Source organism: Camellia sinensis, chromosome 1 (assembly GCF_055761805.1).
Source record: "Camellia sinensis isolate YWXY chromosome 1, ASM5576180v1, whole genome shotgun sequence".
NCBI classification, from domain to species: Eukaryota; Viridiplantae; Streptophyta; class Magnoliopsida; order Ericales; family Theaceae; genus Camellia; species Camellia sinensis.
In genome coordinates, this window is record NC_138961.1 from 68641315 (window position 1) to 68667295 (window position 25981).

Sequence of the window (25981 nt, forward strand, 5' to 3'; positions counted from 1 at the left end):
GAGGGGGATAGAATGGTCGAGGCTGGGTTTGAACAGTCTGGAAATTTTGCTGGGGAAGCCTACGACCCAAGTGAGTACATCCTATCGGTGGGCCAATCTGAGCTGAGTGTAGGGTTGCCAGAAAGTGCAGAACTGTGTATGATCCGAGGGGGCAGATTTGAGCAGAGATCAGATGACTTGACAGCAGTGGAAGAGGACTTAGCCAACCTCTAGTTCTTCAACGACCAAGAATCAGGGGACGCAGCAGTCAACTGGTTTGAATATGAGGAGTCAACAGGAGCTACCGGGTGGCTAGATGATCAACCCGATGTTGTGGAAGAAATCCGACCAGAACAGGGCCCGGCAGGGGCGGGAGTATCAGTTGTGGCTGGAAGGGCCGGAAGTCAAAGTACATTGCCGGAGAGCGCCGGTACGAAGAATTTCGCTCAGGACGGAAGCATTGTGAAGGTTGAACAACAAACTACACTAACGCAAGTGGAATGACAGGGTTCTGAGAGAACCGAGAAAGTCAAAATCCATGAAGGGATCGAAAGTGCTGTGAGCACGAGAACAGAGGATGTTGTGGGCATGCAGGCTGAAAGTGCTGCGAGTACAAACATGTCCGAGCCGGACAGGTGCCTTTTGGATGCTAACGGAATGTGGTGGGAAGACGATGACTTATGTCTTGCCCACACAGACGAAGACTGGGGAAACAATCAACCGGATGACACTTGGTACCTCGATGAGGTTGATCACATGACAAGAAGTGGGCGGTACTTCAAGCCCCCACACCTAGACCAACCCGAGACATCCGGAAAGGATAAAGAAGTTGAGAAACAGAAGGAGAAGCAGATCGAAGAGGAAGCTGTATTGAAACAGTTAAAGAAGATACAAGCAGACATCTCCATCTGGGGACTACTTATGGCGTCGCGAGTGCACAGACAGGCTGTCCTATCTGCTATGGACAAAGCTAAACTCTCTATAGATACTACACCAGAACAGCTGGTTGGGCTGGTTTTCCCGGGAGGAGGTTCCCCGGCATTAACCTTTTCAGACAAGGAACTACCGCCTGAGGGCATAAATCACAATAAACCCCTCTACGTTTCCGTGGAATGTAGAGGCAAGTGGATACCGGTGGTACTTGTTGATACCGGGTCCGCCATCAATGTCTGCCCAGCCAGAATAGCATATGCAATCGGGTTGAAACCCGCGGACTTCGCGCCTACTACTCAGGTGATCAGAGCCTATGACAACACTAGCAGGGAAGTGATGGGGATTGTCAAGATCCAGACCCAGGTTGGTCCAGGACAACACAACATTGAATTCCATGTCTTGGACGTTCCCGCAAACTTCAACCTACTTTTGGGGCGACCGTGGTTGCACCAGGTCAAGGTAGTCTCTTCCACTTTGCATCAGATGCTGAAGTACCCTCACAAGAAAGGGGTAGCTATTGTCTTTGGGAATTCATCAATCCATCCGCCACCGGAAGTGTCCACACCAGTATTGGAAATCGAGCATGGCACTGAGGATGTGTTCTTATCGGGGTTCACTTTGGCTGAGGCTCGAGTGGTACAGAATGTTATGGCTGTGAATGAGGGGGTGTACGTCAGTGCTCAATCCGTCTACCTCATGAACAAGTTACAACACATCCCCGGAATGGGATTGGGAAAGAGCGGCCAGAAGGGCGTCGCATCATTGGCCGAAGTGCCACACAACCCTCACACCTTTGGACTGGGTTATCTGCCCACCAAAGAGGACTGGGTGAGGAAGGGCAAAGAGATGGCCGGAAGAGCCAGAGCAAAGAAGGCTGGGAAGCCTTTTGAATTAATCCATCGGCCCATTCAGGGTACCCTAAACGGACGCTTCGTCCGGGAGGGGAAAGACTTTCCATTTTGCGGCTTCCCAGAACCATGGCTGAACGCGGAGAGGAAGCGCGTGCCTGGTTTCGAGATCTTCTTCGACCTGCAACTACCCGGGGATGACATTGCCGAAGAGTAGACAGACCCATCAGTTGAGGTTGGGCAGTGTAAGGTAGTGGATTTTGAGAGCACCGAACTTGAGATGGGGGTAGCGCTGCCATGTCTACTTTCAGATCCTTCGATCGACCAAAAGTGCTTGGGGGATAACTCCTCGGTTTCCATGATTGGAGATGAAACGGCTGCGGGCCTTCCAGCGACTATCTTGGATGCATCTATCGCACCCTCTCTCACTTGGCAGTATGAGGAGGGATTTTTGTCCAGCAACACCGGGTCAGGTAGTGAGCCGGAATCTGATTCCATCGAGTCCTGTGAGTCGGAATCAGGTTCCAACTCGACTGAGTCTGAGTCTGGTAATCCTGGGGATGATAACCCGGATGCCACAGTTATGTCCAGGTCGTCTTTTTCTTTCTCATTTGAGTCTGTTGTAACCGAGAATTCGGACGATTTGGATGTGCTTAATGAGAATCAAGTAACTGTGGTATCTGAGTACTTTTCTGTGCCCTTAATTTATTGCATAAACTCAGACTTTCAAAATTTTGATGAAAACGACGAGGACGAAATTCCTCCGGTTTTGCAACGATTAATTGAGCAGGAGCAGGTGAGATTTGTCAAACCCTTAACGGATGAAATCATTACCGTGAACATTGGTACTGAGGAGGACCCGCGGCTGGTCCAGATCGGGTCCACGCTGTCTTCGGAAGAACGCGAGCGCTTAGTCGCTTTACTAAAAGATTTCAAAGATATTTTCGCGTGGTCCTACGAAGACATGCCTGGGATCGATCCTGAGATTGTACAACACCGGATCCCCCTTGACCCCGAAGCCCGACCTGTTAAGCAAAAACTCAGAAGGATCTGCCCAGACTGGGCTCTCAAGATTAAGGAAGAGGTCACCAAGCAAATCGACGCAGGCTTCCTGCTGGTATCCGAATACCCGACTTGGTTGGCCAACATCGTTCCAGTGCCGAAGAAGGATGGCAGGATCCAGGTATGCGTGGATTTCAGGGATTTGAACAGAGCTAGTCCGAAGGACGACTTTCCCTTACCGCATATTGATGAGTTGGTAGACTTCACAGCAGGGCACGCTTTGCTCTCATTCATGGATGGCTTCTCAGGGTACAATCAGATAGTGATGGCACTGGAAGACAGAGAAAAGACTGCATTCACCACCCCGTGGGGAACATACTGCTACAGAGTAATGTCGTTTGGGTTAAAGAATGCCGAAGCTACTTATCAACGGGCCGCGACCACAATATTGCACGACATGATCCACAAGGAGGTTAAGGTGTACGTGGACGACATGATTGTCAAGTCCAAGGAAAGAGAGGGCCACTACACCGCCTTGCAAAAATTCTTTCAAAGGATCAGAGAATTTCGGTTGCGGCTAAATCCTCAGAAGTGTACATTCGGTGTTACAGCGGGAAAAATGCTGGGGTTTCTGATTACACAAAGGGGCATCGAGGTCGACCCTTCAAAGATCAAGGCCATCTTAGAAATGCCACCACCAAGGACTGAAAAGGAGGTGCGAGGCTTTCTAGGTAAAGTGCAATTCATAAGACGGTTTATCTCAAAATTAACCTTGACTTGTGAACCACTTTTTGGTCTCCTGAAGAAAGGCAAGAAGTTCCAATGGGACGGTCGATGCCAAGCTGCTTTTGAACAGATCAAAGAATATTTACAGAACCCGCCCGTGTTGTCGCCACCAGAGCCGGGGAAACCGTTGATATTGTACCTTTCAGTGACTGAGACTACAATGGGCTGCATGCTCGCACAAGAATCGGAGGATAAGGTGGAGAGGGCCATTTACTATCTGAGCAAGAAGATGTTGGACTACGAGACCCGCTACACTCCGCTCGAGAAGGCTTGCTTGGCTTTGGTATGGGCTACCAGGAAGCTGCGGCACTACTTGTTAGCTCACTCCGTAATGTTGGTTTCACGACTGGATCCCATCAAATACCTTTTCGAGAAACCAGCACTTACGGGTAGGCTAGCTCGTTGGCTGCTGTTGCTCTCCGAATTCGATCTGAAATATGTGACACGCAAGTCAGTCAAAGGAAGAGCAGTGGCAGAGTTCTTGGCCGATCATCCAGTCGAAGGAGGTGAAGCAGTGGAGTACTTATTCCCAGATGAAGCCATTTTGCACATCGACGACGAATATTGGACGATGTACTTTGACGGAGCATCAAACCAATACGGGTATGGGATAGGAGTGTTGCTGATAGCACCCGACAATTCCCGTATCCCTCTAGCCTTCAAACTCCGGTTCAAAGTCTCGAACAACGAAGCAGAATATGAGGCGTGCATTGCCGGCCTAGAAGCGGCCTTGGAACTAGGGGCAAGATGTTTGGACGTCATCGGGGATTCAAACCTTGTTGTATCTCAGGCAAACGGAGACTGGAAAGTCAAAGAAGAAAAGATGATGATGTACCATCAGACCTTGGACTTGCTAATCCCTCAGTTTGAAAAGCTAAACTTTGCTCATCTTCCAAGAGAGAACAACAGGTTCGCAGATTCTCTAGCAACTCTATCTTCCATGATAGACATCCCATTTGGAATCCGGATGCGTCCAGTCGTCATTGACCAGAAATTTGCGCCAGCCTATGAGTCGATTGCTACTATAGATGAGGTTCAGGACGAAAACCCCTGGTATTATGACATTTGGAATTTCTTGGAAAAAGAAGCATACCCGCCTGGGGTAAATGCCAAGGATAAGAGGGCAATCAGAAGAATGGCCGTCCAGTTCATCATCTGTGGGGGTAAGCTGTATAAGAGAGGTCATCTGGGAATGTACAAGTTGTGTGTTGAAGCCGAAGAATCAAAGCGCCTGATGGAGGCCATCCATGGAGAAGAATGCGGTGCGCATATGAACGGAGTAATGCTAGCACGGAAGATCCTCAGACAGGGTTATTACTGGTCCACCATGGAGGAGGATTGTATTAGTTTTGTTCGGCGATGCCACAAGTGTCAAATTCATGCAAATCGTATGAACATCCCGCCGTCGAAACTATACAATATGACTTCGCCATGGCCATTTTCAGTTTGGGGAATTGATGTGATCGGGGCTGTCACTCCAAAGGGGTCGAATGGGCATGAGTTCATCCTGGTTGCGATAGATTATTTCACAAAGTGGGTCGAGGCCCAATCGTATGCGGTGTTGAAGGCGTCACACGTTGCAAAGTTTATCAGAAACAACATCATTTGTCGCTATGGGGTCCCGAACGAGATCGTTTCAGATAATGGTTCCCACTTCAAGAAGGAAGTGATAGACTTGTTGGAAAAATACAACGTGGCTTTTCATAAGTCATCTGCATACCGGCCGCAAACCAACGGAGCGGTCGAGGCCGCCAACAAGAATATCAAACACATACTGCAGAAGATGATGGAAACCTACCGAGATTGGCCAGATAAGCTGCCATTTGCTCTGTGGGGCTACAGGACTTCAATCAGAACTTCTACCGGAGCGACTCCGTATTCACTAGTTTATGGGATGGAGGCCGTTCTACCTATCGAGATTGAGGTTCCGTCGTTACGAGTATTGGCTGAGTGTCAAATAGCCGAAGCAGATTGGCAGCAGAGCAAATTTGAGGAACTCATGCTTTTTGACGAAAGAAGACTGAAAGCACTATACCACGTTCAAGGCTATCAGCGCAGAATTGCCCGGCTTTCAACAAGAAAGTTAAGTCCAGGAATCTAAAGGAAGGAGATTTGGTGCTCAAAGACAACCGAGCTCCCATCCACGACCTAAGGGGCAAGTTCAAACCCAATTGGACTGGTCCCTACATCATCAAAGCTATCTGGTCAGGTGGAGCTGTGGTTCTGATGGATCTAGATGGCCTAGAGTTTTCCCAACCGATCAACATGGACAAGTTGAAGAAATACTACCCCTGAGAGGCTCGCTAGGTCGAAAACCCGAAAGGGCGACCTAGGCAAAAGTTAGAGCACAAAAAAAATTGGAAAACATAAAAACTGAGCTCGCAAGGTTGAAAACCCGCAAAGGGCGACCTTGGCAAAAGTTAGAGCATAAAAGGAGAGTGAAAATACCCGAGTGAACCTAAGCCTGAACTACGTAAGGCTTGATTCCCATCTTTGGGATACGTAGGCAACTTCACCACGAAGTTCAGCCATAAACTTTTCCCCGATCAACTTTGTCCATTTTGACCATCTCGGCCATCTTTGTCCATCAGCTTTTATCGCGATCTCTGGTATAGTGCTATTCAGACTAGGGGCAACTTTCCGTTGCCACGACGGTGCAGCACTATTCAGACTAGGGGCAACTTTCTATTGCCATGCAGTGTCGTGGTACTCTTCAAACTAGGGGCAACTTTCCAGTTGCAGGGACCTGGGGTTGTGTATCTCAGTGACAGATCTTAGGCGTGTCCAGTTCTGATCCATATCGAAAATGGTTTTGAAAAGTTTTAATACAAGTTGACTTTGTTCAAATTAATCTCTTTACAACTAAGACCATTTTTGGACCAAAGCGGAAAATTTTCAGTACCACAATCTTCAATTTCATTGATTTCAAAACAGAGTTCTCCTGCTCTTGCATACAATCGAAGTTGCTTTTTATTACATTCATAAAGAAAACTTGAAAGTACTAGTAAAGTAATAAATTCGGGGCATAATCAAGTCAAGTATCCCTGCGCCCCCTCCCAGAGCTGGTCGAAGCCTCTGACGCCAAGCTAGGCCCAACCTGTGCCTCCTCATTGAGCCAGTCTAAGCACTCGTCAGACAAAGCGCAATTAAAAGTGGGAGCAGGAGCCAAGAGCTCTCTAGTCCTCCATGCTATGGCATATCGGGCGAGCTGTGCACCTCGGATCGGGAAAGCAGCCGGGTACTCAATCCCCTCTGGTGGGCAAATCTGATCATGACCAAACTGGTGCAAGAATCCGAACGGAAAGTAGAACACACAGTGGGTTAGACCAATCAACTGGATCCCGATCAGTCGGGACATGCTATAGCTCATTGCCGGGAGATTGAGCCAAGGACAACGCCAAGCAATGCGATCTGCGGACAAATTGCACATCCAGTCAAACCACCACCTTTCATCAGGGGCATCGACTAGGCGCTGTCGAAAGAAATAACCTCGAGCTAAGTAGGCTGGACAAGAGTCCACGACCTGCAATTTGTCCATTAACCATACCTGGGGAGGGATGAAAAATGAGAGAATAAAAAAATAGAGAGATGTACGTTGAGAGAAAAGCGAGAAAAGGTTTTTTGTGAGAAAAACCGAGCCTGAGGGCCGAGTGATGTGAGCAAATACATATGTAAGATTGGGTGGGAAACAGTACCTGCAGCAGTAGTGGACTCCCAGCAAATCTAGTCGTCTCCCGGCGATGGAAAGCATCCAAGCCCATCAGCGTCTCGGCCAAGGTCATGGCGATGCAGCTCTTTCCTTCTTTCAAGCCTTGAGCAACTTCAATCAGACGAATGCTAAATCCGCCAAAACCCGGGGAAAGCAGAAAGTGAGACAGCAGGCACAAGCAAAGGGCGTGTTGCCGGAAACCTTGCCAATAATGGTTGCCGCGGTCACCAGCGTCGGAAAAGCGGTGAATCAAACCAAGGATATCCAGTTCCCCATTACAGATCAGAGACCGAGCATCATGCGCTGTGAGTCCACATATCCACCCTAAAGCCTGGGCGTGGCCAAAGCGGAACTGGGGCAAGATCTCTTCATGACGTTAAGACTCCATCAAAACTTGAAAATCTTCAAAAGTTGGACACACCTCTTGACCGCCGAAGCTAAAGACGTGCGTCACCGGGTTCCAAAATCTCGCCGCGGCATGGAGGAAAGGGAGATGTAGCGGAGTGCGACTCAGCGTGAAGTGCATTCAAGCCAAAACTCTGGAAGTTCAACTTTTCCGAGCCATCTAGAGAAGCGATCCAAGCTGTGAGATTTTCAACGAGAAACGCCTCCATTTTTGTGCAAAACTAAGATGGATTGAATCAAAACACGGAGCCAAGGCTTTTAAAGAGGAAAAGACACTATTCAGGGGGACAAGTGTCAAAAATTGGGCGGCTGCAGAGTTAAGTGGTCGGCCGGCCATATTTTCTGGCAGGCCGGCCACCTCTTGTTTCAAAACTGGTCGGTGGCCCCCTCTCTGCAATAAATTTGGCCGGCCGGCTCCCAAAGGCGGCCGGCCATGCTCCAATGTATGCCTTCAGCCTGTTTTACCCTCCGGGAGAAAGTTTCAAGCATTCCCATGCAACGGATATGCCGAAGGCCTCTATTTTCCTCTGTTCCGGATGCGTCCCGTTGCCCAGATCGTCCGAAGTACACTTCATTCTGTTAAGTTTTGTTTATCGAGTTGTCGTCTTGCTTATCGAGTTGTTTGTCGAGCTGTCGTGTTTTCGTGTTTTGGGTTGTTACTCTTTGTTTAAGCTTTTGTTTGAGTCTTGTTTATCGAGTTGTCAACATTATTGCATTTTGTTTATCGAGTTGTAAACTTGCTAAGGTTTCGTTATATCTTAGAAAGTTAAGTTGTTGCGTCGGTTCACTACCTGACTGGGAAAATGCACAATACACATTTCCATTCAATCTCATTATGATGCAGAATGATGCGATATGATGCTAAGTGTTTAAAATACAATACTTTTTTCAAAAGCTGTTTCATCCCATCATGCCTCGCTTATTACAACATTTTACAGACTACGGCACAAGTTTTATAGAAAATAAAACTGCCCGATAACGTATAATGTGCTACAACTACTAGCAAAAAGATAAATAAAACAGGAAACAGCCGCATCTGTGCTCTCAAGAACAGGAATAAGAGGCCCTCTTCGTCCTCCTCTACGGAATAGAATCTCCGCCACCATCGCCATCGCCATCATCTGAGTCGGAGTCGTCATCCTCAGGATCCCCCTCAGCCTCGCATCCACTCCCGGAACCAAGGCCGGAGCCGTCCTCTCCATCAGCAGATGTCTCCGACTGACGGTCTGCGACCTCCTCCTCCTCATCCTCACCAGACTCCTCCTCCACACTATGTGCTCTGCGTCTGCGAGACGGCCCCTCCCCTCGAGAAGGCCTGGATGGCCCAGCTCCTCGGAAAGGCCTGGATGGCCCAGCTCCGTGAAAAGGTCTGGATGGCCCAGCTCCATGAAAAGGCCTGGATGGCTCAGCTCCCCGAGAAGGCCCAGGTGGCCCGACCTGCGGCTGAGCATATACAGGAGGCATCTGAGAACAAAGAGTTCAAATTAAATACATCAGTCCAAATATGTACATCAGATGCAGATACAAGCAAAAATACATGAAGCGGGTGCATGAAAACACAGTGTACAAGTGGGGTGTGTGTCAGATGTGCTCTACACAAGTAGCCTATCAATGCAGTAGAAATCAGCATGTCATCAGAAGTATGATAAATGTCAGAAAACTAAAGGGTACCTGGAAGCCCATGATAGACAACTGTGCCTCCCTCCGCAAGACCATGCCCTCAAGTGGGGCTACCAATCCGATCACCCCCTCCATGTACTCTCTGGGTGGCTGCAGATACAAGCTCAAATCATCAACGAATAAAGGAGTGTCTAAGTATTTGAATGATAGATGAAAAGCAGTAGAGCATACCGGCGGTGAGTCGGGATCAATGACATATCGATGACCGGGCATCGGAGGCTCTATCGGAATCGGAATCGGAGAGGTAGTCCCAAACTGCCATCCCATCAGCTCAGTCGGCATGTCCGGACACCCAGGATAAGGAGGAGTAGGAGGAATCGGGGGAACCGACCTACCCCCACCTCTAGATGTACCAGCTCGGCTGGTGGAAGAGGCGTCTGCAGCCCGAGCCCGGGCCTGGCTCGAAGATGGCATACCAGCAGGCCTCATCATCGGAATGCGAACTCCCGTCAATGGAGGCATCAGGTATGTGTGACGGTAAGTGGCATAGTCCCCCTCCTCAATATATAGCAAAGCATCAGTGCCCAGCATAGCATTGACAACATCCCAGGAAATGAGCACATCAGCGATCCGCATATTGACTGGAGGTGCTGAGGGAGGGTCCTGAGAAGTGTACCCCCAGACCTGGTGTAAGAAACGCTCCCCCAGAAAAAGGGCCCTACCAACCGACCCTTCGAACAGGAGCCTGTACCGGGAGGCACCCCACCCTCCGGCAAACTGGAATCGGAGACCCTCACCTAAGGGCGCCCACGGCTGCCATGTAATCTGCAGATAACAGATGCATAAACCAAGCAGAAATTGGAGATGTACAGGATAAATCAAAGATGAAAACAGAAAGAACTGAGAGTTCTGAAGTACCTCCGATGTGCGCACCGTGTCAAAATACTGTCGCAGGTAAAGGAGAGACTCCCGAGGTCTTGGCCGGTGCCGGCCTTCAAACACAAGCGAGTACGGGGTCATGAGAGGTCCTGCTACCATCATCTCCGGGGCCAATGTCGGGAAATATGCATAGACCCACAACTGTAGAAAACAAAGCAGAATGTGAAATGCTGAGGGCAAAATGCACGACACAGAGTATAAAGTGCGCCGTGTGTGCAATGTGCAAATAATGAGGAGCAGAAATGTAAATCAAGAGGGCAGAAAGTACCTCCCAGGCTCTCCAGTAGCCACCGAGTAAGTCCCCCCGTCCGCGGGAAGTCGCGCTCATATAACAATAAAGGGTGGCCAAGCTAGCACCACCCCAGTCATATCGCCTGACCTGTGACAGGTCCACCAAGGCACTCAGCAGATAGAGCCCAACAGTGTTCCCTCTATCAGCAAACAAAGTGGTCCCGAAAAGGAACATCAAAAAGCCGCGGGCATACTGTGCCGCCTCATCAGGAGTCCCGGGCTCCATCTCCACCCGCCGGAAGTGGGAAGAGAACCAGGTATATCGGACTCTCCCCGAAGCTCTGTCAACAGGCGGGCGAGCCCCCAGCAGATATATCCAAGCGGCCTCCCACTCGCCCATGTCATCCTCATATGGGATCGCCCAACCTCCCACATCAAGGCCGGTCAATACAGCGAAGTCAAAAGGGGTCATAGTCATGTCCCCAGTAGCAGAGAAATGGAAAGAGTTGGTGGTGTCCCACCATCTCTCCACCAGGGCGGCCATCAGCGTCCTCCTGGCAGGACAACGAGATAGCCCAGCACAGAAGGGCCCGAACCCCGCTAAGTCAACCAAATCCCGAACGGCCTCCGGGAGCTCAGCATACCAGTCTCTAGCCGCTGTAGAGCCATACCCTCGCACGTTGCGAGAAGTCATCTGCATTCAGAATGAACACATGTTTCAGCAGGAAATGAATAAAGCAGCGTGCGAATAAAATGAATAGGCTGCGCGCAAAGTAAAGTAGGTGTGTGCCGTGTGTTCACCATCAATCTGGGCTGTGTGTTCAGAAAATCAACCTGGGCTATGTGTTCAGAAAATCAATTTGGGCTGCGTGTTCAAACTCTAAATCAATCTGGGCTGTGTGTTCAGAAAATCAATTTGAGCTGTGTGTTCAGAAAATTAATCTGGGCTGTGTGTTCAGAAAATCAATTTGGGCTGTGTGTTCAGAAAATCAATTTGGGCTGTGTGTTCAGAAAATCAATTTGAGTTGTGTGTTCAGAAAATCAGTCTGAGCTGTGTGTTCAGAAAATCAATTTGGGGCTGTGTGCTTTAAAAATCAGTGTTTGGGCTGCGTGTTCAAACTCTAAATCAATCTGGGCTGTGTGTTCAGAAAATCAATTTGAGTTGTGTGTTCAGAAAATTAATCTGGGCTGTGTGTTCAGAAAATCAATTTGGGCTGTGTGTTCAGAAAATCAATTTGAGCTGTGTGTTCAGAAAATCAATCTGGGCTGTGTGTTAAGAAAATCAATTTGGGGCTGTGTGCTTTAAAAATCAGTATTTGGGCTGCGTGTTCAAACTCTAAATCAATCTGGGCTGTGTGTTCAGAAAATCAATTTGAGCTGTGTGTTCAGAAAATTAATCTGGGCTGTGTGTTCAGAAAATAAATTTGAGCTGTGTGTTCAAAAAATCAATTTGAGCTGTGTGTTCAGAAAATTAATCTGGGCTGTGTGTTCAGAAAATCAATTTGAGCTGTGTGTTCAGAAAATCAATTTGAGCTGTGTGTTCAGAAAATTAATCTGGGCTGTGTGTTCAGAAAATCAATTTGAGCTGTGTGTTCAGACAATCAGTGTGGGCTGCGTGTTCACCTTCAATTTAGGGCTGTGTGCTTTAAAAATCAGTGTGGGCTGCGTGTTCACTTTCAATTTGGGCTGTGTGCTCTAAAAAAAATCAGTGTTTGGGCTGCGTGTTCAACTCTCAATCAGTGTGGGCTGCGTGTTCACCTTCAATTTGGGGCTGTGTGCTTTAAAAATCAGTGTGGGCTGCGTGTTCACCTTCAATTTGGGGCTGTGTGCTTTAAAAATCAGTGTGGGCTGCGTGTTCGCTTTCAATTTGGGCTGTGTGCTCTAAAAAAATCAGTGTTTGGGCTGCGTGTACAACTCTCAATCAATGTGGGCTGCGTGTTCACCTTCAATTTGGGGCTGTGTGCTCTAAAAAATCAGTGTTTGGGCTGCGTGTTCAACTCTCAATCAGTGTGGGCTGCGTGTTCACCTTCAATTTGAGGCTGTGTGCTTTAAAAATCAGTGTGGGCTGCGTGTTCACTTTCAATTTGGGCTGTGTGCTCTAAAAAAATCAGTGTTTGGGCTGCGTGTTCAACTCTCAATCAGTGTGGGCTGCGTGTTTACCTTCAATTTGGGGCTGTGTGCTTTAAAAAATCAGTGTTTGGGCTGCATGTTCAACTCTCAATCAGTGTGGGCTGCGTGTTCACCTTCAATTTGGGGCTGTGTGCTTTAAAAATCAGTGTGGGCTGCGTGTTCACTTTCAATTTGGGCTGTGTGCTCTAAAAAAACCAGTGTTTGGGCTGCGTGTTCAACTCTCAATCAGTGTGGGCTGCGTGTTCACCTTCGATTTGGGGCTGTGTGCTTTAAAAATCAGTGTGGGTTGTGTGTTCACTTTCAATTTGGGCTGTGTGCTCTGAAAAAATCAATGTTTGGGCTGTGTGTTCAACCCTCAATCAGTGCGTGCTGTGTGTTCACAATCAATTTATGGGCTGAGTGTTCAGAAATTCAAGTGATTGAATCATGTGTTCAGAAACGCAAGCAGAATACAAGAAAAATTCGTAATACGTTACAGAAAAGGTAGGAATGAAGTAAATACCTCTCGTGCCTCATGGGAGAGATGATACTCAGGCTCCCGCAGGAGGAGATCCCCGGGTGCTCGCTCGTCGAACTCGGTGAAACGATGAAAAACAGTTCGCGGAAGAACGTGTACTGGTGGATCATACCTCTCGGGTATGAAGGGGCGGACCCTTGAAGACAGAGACATGATGTTAGGCTCGCCCTCGACACCTGGAGAACCTCCACCGTGGGGAAATTGACCCGCCATTTCAAGAAATCTGCAAAAGGGGCAAAAATGAGCCAAAATTGGAAAAAGTCAACAAAAGTCAACTCTCAGGAAGAGAAAAAGTCAACAAAAGTCAACTCCCAAGAAAATCTTCCAAATATTGAGACAAACTCACCTCGAGTGGCGAAAATGAGAAAAGAAGCCCCGAAACCAAAATTTAATCAGTTCAAAGTGCTTGAAACTGAAAGATTTCGCGAAAACAACTTGCGTGGGGCGTTGGAAAACGCGTATAGAGCCCGGATCTGAGGGAGAAAATGGTTTGGGAAGGTAGAGAGGAGGATTTCGGAGCTGCAAAAATGAGCTCAAAGTGTTTGGGTGGATGTATTTAAAGAAAAGAGGCTAAAAGGACAAAATTGCCCCCGGATTAGGCAAAGTGGCCGGCCGGCCACTTTTTCTGGCTGGCCGGCCATTTACTTTTCAAGAACTAGCCGGCCACATCCCCCTCCCCATAAAACTGGCCGGTGGTGTTCCCCACATGCCCTCCAAGGTCTCTGCAAATTTTGAGGAAGATTGGAGTCCCGGGACCTGAAAAAGTACAAGGGAAGTGCACTTTCTGTCGCGAAATCGCTCCGCCGGAACTTCAACTTCAACTTCCAATGCATGTCTCATCGTTTACTCATCGAAAGTGAGGCATATCCTTTTGAACATATTGTAACCTCTCCGGGAGGTGGACCGGAGGCTGCGATCGAGTCACCCTCGCCGAAACGCGCGTTTCTTCCCGCATTGCGATACACTTTTCTATCAACACAGTGATTGCCTGCATTTGATATCACATTGAACGTATGCTGTTAAATATGTTGTGCTTGTTGAGTTTCTTTGTTTTGCAGGCACGATATTGTATGTACGGTTCATTTGAAGCTGGTGCGACCAGACGAATCGCGCAGGTATCGTATCTTCTCCGTGTGAGACGCGACGAGAATTGAATAATTCTTTGCATTCCTAAATGCATGAAATATAGTCGTTGCTTTGCATTCTTGCTTAAAACTGTTGCATCTATTTGAGAGTACTTGCTTCATTACAGCTTGCTGCATTTGCATGATCATTGAGTTACCTTCGGCTTCTTGCATTGTCAGTTGCATTTTGCCCCTGCCTGCGGGCACTTTTGTGTTATTCTGTATGTTTGTCTAAGTTTTCGGCCTTGTCAAAAATGGGTCGTCTCTGGGCTTTGACATTCACTCCCGTCACTTATGACTTTCGAGTTCTATCAAAGAGGGGCAACTGTAGACACCCCATTTTTGACCGACTTTGAGACTCAGACATCACCAGTTGAGCGCTTGGTGATATTGCATATTGTGCTCGTTCAGAAGTTTCAGAGTCTCGGCTGCGAGCCTTGCCTCCGGACTTCCGAACCCTTTCATGCTTTGCCTTGGTTTGCGAACCAGGCTCGGTTTTCTCTGTTTTCTCTTTGTGAAGGGAGGGAGAGGTCTCGTAGATCATCTCTCAGTGGCCGTAGGCTACGTTTCGTGGTCGTAGGCCATTTTTGCCCGTTTGGAGTCCGGTTCCTGGTTTTTCGGAATCGTTGGCCGTGTGCCTCAGTTCGGGACCGCTTAACCATCTCCGTTTGCTCCGGTTTTTGGCATACTTCTTATTTTCTCCCTTTTGAGGGACACTGTGGTCCGAGAGACCAACTTCGTGGTCAAACACCACTCCCGGTGCCTAACAGCCCATTTTCAGGGCCCCGAACTGCGCGTTTTGGCCCCCGAACCCTCATTTTGCATTAGTTTTGGTTCATTTTTGGCAGGGACCTCTGTTTCATTTGTAGGAAGGCCGTAGAGGGGTGGGAGGCCAGTAATTGTTCTTTCAGCCAACTTTATCCCTTCATCGCCCCCCGTCGCCCAATTTTCCTCACTTCAAAGCCAATGTTGAACACCCATAGGCCATTTTCTTGAACCCTAAACCCCATATTTGTGATGTACACATCTGGGAGGCCACCAATATTTGGTGGCCGACCAGTAATTGTTGTTGACCCTTTTGAACCCCTTTGAAAAGTGGGTTGTTCTCTCTCCTGGTTCACTTTTTTCAGCGTTTAACCACAGGGTTGTGTTGTGCACACATCAAAGGCCCTCTTTCTGTGGTGGCCGGCCATTAATCACACTTGACCCTTTTGACCCATGGCCGGCCGGCCATGGGAAGTAGCCGGCCGGCCACCTGAAACCTAGATAACTGGCCGGCCAGAATCCTTACATCATCTACAGTGCAAATATGCATCTGTTTTCCCCCCAGATTCTGTATCCGGGGGGGCTGCTTTTTGGAGGAAAACTTGGTTGGTTTTCCCTCCATTTTTTCCCCCCATTTTCCCCCTCTTTTTGCCTATATAACAGGAGCTCCAGCTCTGTTATTAGGGTTACAAAACTTCTCCCCTAAGCCCTTGCCTTGTATCTCCCTTTCTCTATACTTCCAAGCTCAAAACCTTCCAAGTCCTATACCCCTTTTCATCCACCACCAAGCCTCACCCTTCCATCCTCCATTCTAGCAGCTGGAGGTTGTTCTTCAAGGCCTAGGAGTGCTGCAACTCAAGCCAAAGAGCTGCCAAAGACAAGTCTTCAAGGGTAAGCTCCATTTTCCCATTTTTGGTCCATATTTGTTCAATACATAAGTCACACTTTTTTGCTATTTTGAACTCCGACCCTAACTGGAGTTAGGCTTATTTGAGCTCCTTTTCACTTTTGTTTGAGGGCCTCTCACTGTTTGAGGCCTCCTTGTTGCACTTGCTTCATTATCCCTATTGTATGCATATTCCTTGTGTAGTATTTTTGGCCTACGTGTAGACTGTTTTGAGACATGTCATAAACTGTAAAGTTACTTATTTTGAGCCCTTCTTCAACATTGTTGAAGGTCTCATTGCTTTTTGAGGCTTTCATTTATCAGTTGCCTTTATATCTCTCTTTTGGCTCCATTTTTGCATGATTTGTTAGCCTCTTTTGCTTCTGTTTTTGGGCTCTGGTCCGAACTACAAGTGACCTTATTTTGAGCTATTTTTCATGTTTCATTGAGGGTCTCTCACTTTTTGAGGCACCCTTTGTATACTTTGTGTTATATCTCTCCTTTTGGCCTTATTTTGCATAACATTTTGAGCATTCTTGCATACTGTTTTGGGTCCGGCCATCAACTGTAAAGCACATTATTTTTGGCCCCTCTTCAACATTGTTGAAGGGATCCTTTGTGTTTGAGTCCAGCAACCACTACTTGCTTCTTTGTCCATCTTTTGGCCCTTTTCTTGCATGAGATCTTAGCCATATCTGTGCTGGTTTTTGGGGTTTGTTGTAAACTGTAAAAGGTCATATTTTGGGCCCCTCTTCAACATTGTTGAAGGGCCCTAATCTGTTTGGGGTCAGAAGCTGTGAGTTGCTTCTTTATCTCACATTTAGGGCCATTTTTGCATACTAGTTTTTCCCTATTTGTGTTTGCTGTTTGGCCTTGCTTAAAACTGTAAATGTGCTTATGTTTGGACTTCCTTGAATCTGTATTCATATGTCATAAGCAAATAGTGCATGTTTTGTATAGCTATAGGCCAATGCATAGGCCTAGTTTTGCATTTCGGTTTCATTTCATGCATCGGGTGTCATTTTGCCATCTTTCGGGGCTGTTTTGCATCACTTATTGCCTCTAAAATTTGTATGCTTGTATGCCATATTCCATGCCTTGCCATGTCTCGATAGAGTGGCATTTTGTGCCTTAGGGTCGGTCCTCGGTTTGCATACATGTGTGCACGCATTCCGAGTTGTCTCATTTTCATCTGATGGCCTCTTATGCGAGTGTGGCTGAGGTCCACTTGTGTTAGTATAAGTCCATTTGTGCATTGTGTATGCCATCTTATTCCATAGCATTGCGTATGCTAGGTTGTATGTTAGCGCATTGTGTATGCCATGTTATCTCGTGCATCGTGTATGCCATTTCATAGCATTGTGTATGCTAGGTTGCATATTAGTTGCATTTCATGCATATCATGCATATTGCATTGTGCTTGGGATAGGAGTTAGCCCGGGCACGGGAAACGAGGTACGTTTCATACTCCGAGTGACGGAACGTGTCTCAATTCCCAGTCACCGACACTCCGGATTATCCATGATGGAGTTAGGTTTTTGTTGTGTTTACATGTGCATTCATTCTATATTGAGTTGCACAATTTGACTCCTCGGCCATCATGCATCGAGATGCGTGATTGGTGACACGAGGATCGAGGCATGCATATATTTGTGAAAATACATTGCCATGCCCTTTTCCTGCTCTCTGTTGCAGCAAATCAAGAATCAGCAGTCTTCCGGGGATTGGCGCGCTTTCCAAGAATCATTGCAAAACAGAGGCTAATTGGGGCATCGCAGTGGATTTCCGTACCAAGCAACCCGAGCATGCATCATTCATCATCCGGAGCGGAGTCGAGGCAGTCCCTAGCTTGCATGCTAGTTTACAGTTCTTAGTTAAATTTGTAACTTAATTAGGATTTTGTAATTATTTGGATTGTAATATTTATTCGGGACTGTATTATTCTTTCGGACCCTCTGTGCGAGGGCATAATTGTAATAAGTGTGCGTGTGTGTGATGCATGTCTTCCAACCCCACGTCTTTCTTCCCTTTTATTTACCTGCTTATGATGGTTAGATTAGGGCATGTTTAAATTAGCATACAGTATGACAGCATGTTTGCATCATTCATCTGTTTTGCATGCACCGGGCTCGGCGCATCATACTAACTGCATTGTATTTTCAATTCCAAGTTGAGTACTTGTTAGCTGTTGCATCTCATATGCCATGTTTAGAATAGTCGAGCCTGCTATAGTTGCATTTTGCATGTGTTGTATTAGGCATTTCTGTATAATTAGGATCATGCATGGATTTCTAATTGGTTTCTGTTTTGGCTTGGAGTACTCGGTGAGTTTTTATGCTTTAACATCCTTGCATGTGTGTGAGTGACTGCCATGATAGCATGCTTACCATGAGGCTATTTGCTTATGTGATATAACTGCCTGAATGCCTGTGGGTGAAGGTTGGGTTGTTTGGATTGGAACAAATCATCAACTGTGAGTTTTAAGGCCACTAGATAGTGGCAAAATCATGTTTTCTAAGCCCACTCGAGGGTGGCAAATCCACGTCTTAGCCTACTTGCGAGTAGCACCCTCAAACCATTTTCAAAAACAAACATGAAATATTTTGTTCCAATTTAGGCGACTCAGTCTATACTTGTATGCTGTGCGCATCACATAGTAAATCTAGGCTAATAACCAGAATAAGAATGCACAATGTTTTCAAAACAAGATATCATGGTTAGTAGAGGCCGATCTTTGATCGGGCGAGCGGGGGTGCTCACGAAGTGACCTTCCCCAATCGTACCCAAGTTCCCGAGTCGAGGCAACTTTGGTGATGACAGACACGTGGCCTTAGGCAACGAGTCAGGGTTTCCTAAATTTCCCAAAATAAAATATTTAGGTGGCGACTCTGTATCTGGCAAAGCAGTCCATGTTTGGCACTTCTTTCAAAAAAATCTATTTTTCTCAAAACAATTTGCCGGATTTGGACTCTTTGGTTCAGACTTAGAACCATGACAATTTAAGAGTCCTTAGCTGTAGTGACCCCAAATGACCAGAACGGGAGCTCACCCTCCCGGGGCGTTCGGGGACGTCTACAGCATATTCAAAATGTTCATTTGCACAAAAAATATGAGTGACGATGGCATACCTTTATCACATCACGGCTTAGATCATTAATGTTCTTCACAAGAACTATAATTTTCTTTCCTTTTTCCGGAATACGGCCACTAGGCTTCAACTGCAAAGGGAAAGCATACACATCATCAGGATATTAAAAATGAGAATAGTAAAGAAAATATATACGTATGTACAAACCTCAGAATTGCGGTACCCACAAGCATCACAAGAGGATGCCATGATGATCACTTCTCGGAAGTATGGAATATCTGTTAACTTGTTAAGCTCAACAAAGCCCGTGTATATTTATCGGTAAAATGATTTGAGGGAAAAATAGTTTTCATTTCCAACCACAAAACTCATGGTAGTAGAAACAATCTTAGATTCCTCAAATATCGTTCTCCACAATCCTTTCAGACACTAAATGTATGCCATATTATTTGTATATGGCAAGTAGTATAAAACCAGAACCACTAGTGCCATGTCACATCTCAATGACAGAAGAGATAAGAAGGATACTGGTGACAAACATTCGAGTCTCACACTTGGCTACACAAGTTCCACATGTTGATGGGAAGGTCATCACCTATCCAGCAAGAAGAAATAAATAAATAATTGAATTGCAGCTTCCCATTTCATAAAAGAAACAGATGTGAAATTCAAGAAAATAGAGTAGCTAATTATCCATGCTCATTTTGCAACAAATTTACGTTCTACATTTGCTCCACAAAAGACGGGAGGAAGGATAAGAAAGCAGGAGGTGGGAATGAACTTTTGAAAGGATATTTGTACCTCTTCTGGTGCAGAGTACCGAAACAAAGATTCAGCAAATTCTGCACTATTACCCTAAGCAATAGCCTGCTGACCAGCTACAGTTCCAATTAATCCGTGTGGTTCTCTTCTAGTTTGATCACCAGTACTATTTAGTTCCTCTGATAATGCTTCATCACGATGTTTTCCCCCAAGTGATGGGTCGACAACGTACCCTAGTGATGCTTGTTGCTCAGGAGTTCATTAATAGAACTTAATTGTCAATGAAGGATCCGGAGATGGAGCAAACCTATCAGGGATCAATGGATGCCCTTCAGATTATCCAAAAAAAAAAAAGAGAGACAGGAAGAGAAAGAAAGCAAGAAAGCATTTAAAGTGAGGTACACAAGAAATCATTTGTTAATATACTTATTCAAAGGCCCTCCATTAATAAAATGGAGAAACACAGAGAGAATAACTAACTATGGGCCTGTTTGTTATAGCTTATTGTAAGCTAATAATCTATAAGCAGAATCTAAAAGTACCCCTCCCTGAGCCAAAGGATAATCAACTTTTTCCATCTTAATTAAGCTATTTTTACTACTTATGCTGTTAGCAAAAGTTACAACAACAGTCACAAAAAATCTCACAATTTAAAAAAAAAAAACAAAAAAACAAAATTTAAAAAAAATAACCTATGTTACATGGACCGGGATACAGGTGTCAGATGTGGGTATGTATCTAGAGGTCAGAGTTTTCAAACCATAAATTTAAGGGTCATGGACTCGGCAAAAACAAATGTCATATTTTTTATTTTTAATCAAGTATGTGAGATAAAATGGTGTAATATGTAACTTATAGTGTCAAAAAGACATTTATTGCAACTATACAACAATATGTACATATAATAATAGTGTTACATACAATTATATAAGAAGTGTCTGTTAAAAAGTAGCTGACACATATCACATACTCTTATCTGAGTGTCGGGTGTTCGACACGGATATTTGATTTATTTTAAAGAGTCCGCGTAACATGGACAATAACCATAGGCAGCCCATTGAAGCTGCAACAAACAGCACATACAACAGAAATACCACGATGAAGATCAAATTAATTAAACTCTCTTGTGCTAGAAATTTGCACAAGAATTTTAGCTTCAAAAGCAGATTTCTTGTAATATTACAGGGTCCTCCCAAGTCTTAGCAGGGGGTTTGGAGGACATCCTCTCTATAGTCCAAATATCATTATATTTTTACTATAATCAGACCTAAGGCAGACACTTATGTAATGTATTATGTCATTTTATAGATTTAAATGTTAATGGGTGTGGGTAGGCACTTACGGGTTCTCAATGAAACTGTTGCCAGCAGGATCATCAAGAATGATTGTAAAGGATGACTCGCCTTTTGCACAAGTCCTCAATTTTGGCAAGAACCGGTCAATTGCTTCAGCAGATTGGGGATCCACTTTCTGAAAAGCAGAAGATAGGTTATAAGGGAACCTAAGAAAGAGGAGGAGGAAGATGAAGAAAAATGGATAGTAAGTTCAAATTAAAATGTACCTTTCTTTCTTCTTGAAGGGCCTCTATTTCATTCGCAGCTCGTAACAATATCCCTTCCACCTGGAAAACAGACAGTAGGGGTGGGGTTAATAGTGTACAAAGATAAGCATCCAAATAAATAACACAGATTATGTGGAAAAGAATAACACAAGATCAAACATGTTGACTCAAAACTTCATGAAAAGAAGAAAAAAATGGGGGGTTATTCAAAATTCATGCACAATGCACCAGCAATCTTGGAGAATATACTGAACTTTTAACTTATAAATTGAGCGACTCCTTAGCACTACTCACTTCAGAATTCTGACTTAACAAAATATTACTAGTTTAACATGACTAGACATCAGTTATACGAATAGACATATAGGAACGAAGAGTTAATGGCCAAGGTAAGACAAAGAGCAGAGAAATATAATCATGATAGCATGTTACACACAACAGAACTATTTATCGAAGTTATTATCCAAATGATGGGATGAGATGGGATGGGATGATATTAATTCGTACTCTCCAAGTGGCTTCTACATGTGATGCACCCAAACAAAACCAAAGAAAAGGAAAAATCCATCAACGGGAGATATCACCAATGCATTTCTTATCACGAAAAATGTAATAATTTGAAGGGAAAAAAAATACAGAAAAAAGTCCCACTTGATACAATACCTTTTTTAACACTCTGGTGTAACTACCATTGCAAAATCTATATTTGACAGAAATAAGATCATAAAAAGTTGCACGTGTATGGGAAGAAAGTACCAATTGCCAGTGGCAACCAGTCAAATTGCTCACATAATGTGTAAACATCTTGGCAAAAGGTAATACATAAACAAAAGGACAAGTTAAGCATCATAAGTACAGAAGATAATATGAAATTAGGAGTAGGTTATAAAAGGAGATACCGTTGACAGAGATCCACGCTGAGCCTCTGGAGGAATCTCAAAATCCAGTTCAGGAATCTGTAAAAACCAATGATAGAAAAATGCAAATCTCTTAGATCATAATAACAATTCAAAGATGTTAATGATAAACAATGCATACAGGGAGGTCACACAGATCAATAGTCATCAATCATCACTGACAAATAAGTACAACACCAATAATACATGCAAGATTCGTAACACTAGAAGTGTAATTTTGTTATTATTAGAAGGGGGCTGCCAATTATCAGAAAGCATCCTTTTATAAAGAAATGAAACTAGTAGATGCAATGGCCCCATTTGGTAGAGCTGTGGGAAAGTGATTATGGCCGTGTTTGGTAGAGCTATGGGAAAGTGATTATAGCTTATTGTTTAACAGCTTATAGCTTATAACTGTGAACATAAGCTGATTTTTTACTTATAAATTAAGCTTCTCCTCCCCCACTCAAAGAATAAGTTGATTTTTGACTTACAAAAAGCTATAAGCTGTATTGTTAAGCTGAACCAAATACATCAAAATAGCTTAAATTCAGCTAAAAGCTAAAATAAGCTGGAAATAAGTCCTACCAAATAGGGCATATAGCTTATAGCTTATAGCTGTGAACATAAGCTGATTTTTGACATATAAATTAAACTTCTCCTCCCCCACTCAAAGAATAAGTTGATTTTTGACTTAGAAAAAGTTATAAGTTGTATTGTTAAGCTGAACCAAATACATCAAAATAGCTTAAATTAAGCTAAAAGCTGAAATAAACTGTAAATAAGCTCTACCAAACAGGGCCAATGATTAGAAAGAGAACTAATATACTTTGTTTACAATAAACTAAATGGGTTGGGGGAGAAATCTAGGGAAATCAAAGGAAACAAGGGTCCCACCCAATAAAAATATATGTATGTATGTAGAACAGCCATCATAGACATATGTAAACAATCCAGTCATTATTTGAACATTCAAACCAGCAGACTGCCAAGTCTAGTTTACTCAATATAATTTTACTAAAATAATGCCAATAGAATAAGAAAATTGTATAGTTGACGAAAGTCAAGTTAAAAGTGGAACCCAAAGTATACCTTAATAGTGGCCGTGTCAAATTTCACTACTTGTCGATTGAGCATCTGCATAGAATAACTCCATTAGCATAACATTTTAAAAATTTTACTTTCCTAAAAACTTTGGAAAACAGTTAATCCATTAGCAAAAGTTTGTATGTGTATCATTTGCAAGTAAGAGCAGTGCGACTTACATTTTGCTTGAAAATAGAGAAACAATTTTGTAGCGCAAAAGTTTGTATGTATATACCAAGAACAACAATGATAACGATGACAACAACAAGAGAAGGAAGAGCTTGAGAGCAGATGTACTAGCTACATCTAAAACCTCACAAAGGCGTGCATGGTGTTAGAAAATTTAAAATTACAAACCAGCAAGAAAGAAGCCCCCTGAGACTGAGAGTAACCCCAAACTACAGATAGGTAGGAGAAATCATTGTTGCATCAGTGAGGAACACACAACAAATGAAAATTACAAACTCAAATGTGGGAGACGACGGCTAAAATTACGAATGCAGTTCGTATGAACATATTTACAACCACATTTTTACTCAGCTTTGGATGAAACCAGGTAGCTGAAAAGCATAAATTCAGAGAAGTCACTGTGCCATAAGGGTAGACAAAACATCTTAAAAAGTGATTGTATCTTTCTTTAAGTTATCTAACAACTAGTAGAACTTGCAAATGATTTCAAATACACAAGAAACTACTATCATAAGTTCTCAAGCAGGAGTAAAAATTAGCCAATATACAGTCTTCAACTATTAGGAAAGTGGTCTGGAATTAAGTTAAAAGCTCAAATAGACAATATAAATAGTTCCAATTTTCTTCTTTTTCACAAGTATGAAATCCGCAAAGAGGCACATCACAACAGGGGCTTAACGAAATTATATTTCATTACAAACAAATATTTTATTATATTTTGACCGACAACTTAGTTTAGCTTAATGAGCATCTTTTCATTAAAAAACAACAGCATAGTTTGATAAATGCAAAATTATATAACTTAAAAGTGCTTCATTTTGTAAAAGTTCATTCCACATGAGACAACCTTTTGATCACCTGGTGGAAAGTTCAATTGATAATGACACCCTCGGGGCTGGAGCTCACCAGCAAACTGCACTTCATTGTTCCTACAGATAGACCAGACAGATAACATAAGGACCTGTTAGAAAAGACAAATTGACCTAAATATGATAAAGATTCTCATAATTGTAAATGACGTAAAAATAACTACCTCTCACCACAATGTGGACACTCAAAGGCTGACAACAAGATCTGCAAGTAGAAAGAATTTTACTATAGAAAGAAACCTTCACATGATTGTCCATAAGTTCAAGACAAGAAAATGAAGTAGGCAGGGCAACATCAAGAAAGCATGTACACGAGAGAGTGAGAGAGAGAGAAAGAGAGAGAGAGAGAGAGATTCAACCCATTTTTCTAAGATAGATTGTCAAAGCTTAACCCTTCATAACATAATGGAACTTTCTAAATAATATAAAACTAAGAAAAGCAATAGCCTAGTAAAAGTAACAACAATAACATTCATGTTAACTTAAACCTTTCAAGTAGACAATATTCCCCAAAGATGGCAAAAGCATACCTTTTTGAAGTGCGGAATCAAAGTTAATAAAAACCTTGTTGTGCCCTGTTAACACCACCACATTAGACAACGTTCCGAAATTCATGATTGATATCCCATGATTACCAGATGAAAGTAAATGCATGTAACTGCTATATATTTTTTTGGAAGCATCTCCGCTCAATAATAAATACTACATTTGCCGATATGAATTAATGAAAAGCTTTTGATGAAACCAGGTAACCGAAAAGCAGAAATTCAGAAAAGGCTGACAAACCCCAGTTATTGTGTTTTGATATTGGCTTTGAAGGAGGGGTTTATGGAGCAAAAGCAAAAAAAGAAAAGGAAAAGTGAATGAAACTTCCACTCCGTTGGGCGAAAAACATTATTAACGGAAAACATTTTCTACAAAAACTTTTTCCATAAAATGTTTTCTGGAAAAAACATTTTTCCATGTTTGGTGGTGGTGACGGTGTAGTGGTGAGGTGGCAGTAGCAGTGATGGCAACGGTGATGGTGGTAGTGTGATAACATATTGGTAGTAGTTTGAAAAACATTTGTGAAAAATATTTACTGCCCAAATGGCTTCTTTTTTTGTTCACCATGGAAAATACTTTTTCGTTTTTGTTTTCTAACATTTTTTGGAAAATATTTTCCATTCAAACAAACAGAGCATTAAAAGATAATATTTTGCCACTTTTTCCTTCTCTTTTCTTCTGTTTGGTTGTTGCATTTCGTTTTTTTGTTTTATATTTTTATGAATTAAATCCTGAAAGCAACCCAATTTTGTTTCCTAAACACAAAAATGAAAACAAAACAAGTGTTTAGTATTTCCCAAAAATTAAACATAAAACCAAAAAAAAAAAAAAGAAACAATTTTGAGGAGCTTGGTTATCCCGTAATCAAAATATGTGAAAAATACTATTTTGATTATCTAATCCATCCCTACAGTGAAATTTACAAGATTATGAAGAACAAAAAAAAACAATCTTTTGGCATCGTCACATTCACAATAGTTTTAGAAACCAGTTCTACAAAATTACATAATCAGCATATATATAGAGAGAGAGAGAGAGGAGAGAAGATACGTTTTGGCGGCAACGCATACAAAGGCTTTCAACCTGGTAAAGAGGAGCGTCATTGTCATC

At 43.8% G+C, this 25981-nt stretch overlaps 1 pseudogene across 1 annotated transcript; it reads right to left on the reverse strand.

The window, feature by feature from the left end:
* Window positions 1–209: 209 nt before the first annotated feature.
* LOC145801008 (uncharacterized) lies at window positions 210–24979 on the reverse strand (annotated as a pseudogene). Its single transcript, XR_014341824.1, has 12 exons — window positions 24856–24979; window positions 24490–24547; window positions 24304–24385; window positions 23274–23318; window positions 22185–22241; window positions 21286–21345; window positions 21067–21194; window positions 19764–20031; window positions 19491–19557; window positions 19170–19240; window positions 19003–19092; window positions 210–251 (listed from the first exon to the last, which is right to left on the reverse strand). The product of XR_014341824.1 is annotated as an uncharacterized LOC145801008 (transcript).
* Between the last annotated feature and the right edge of the window lie 1002 nt (window positions 24980–25981).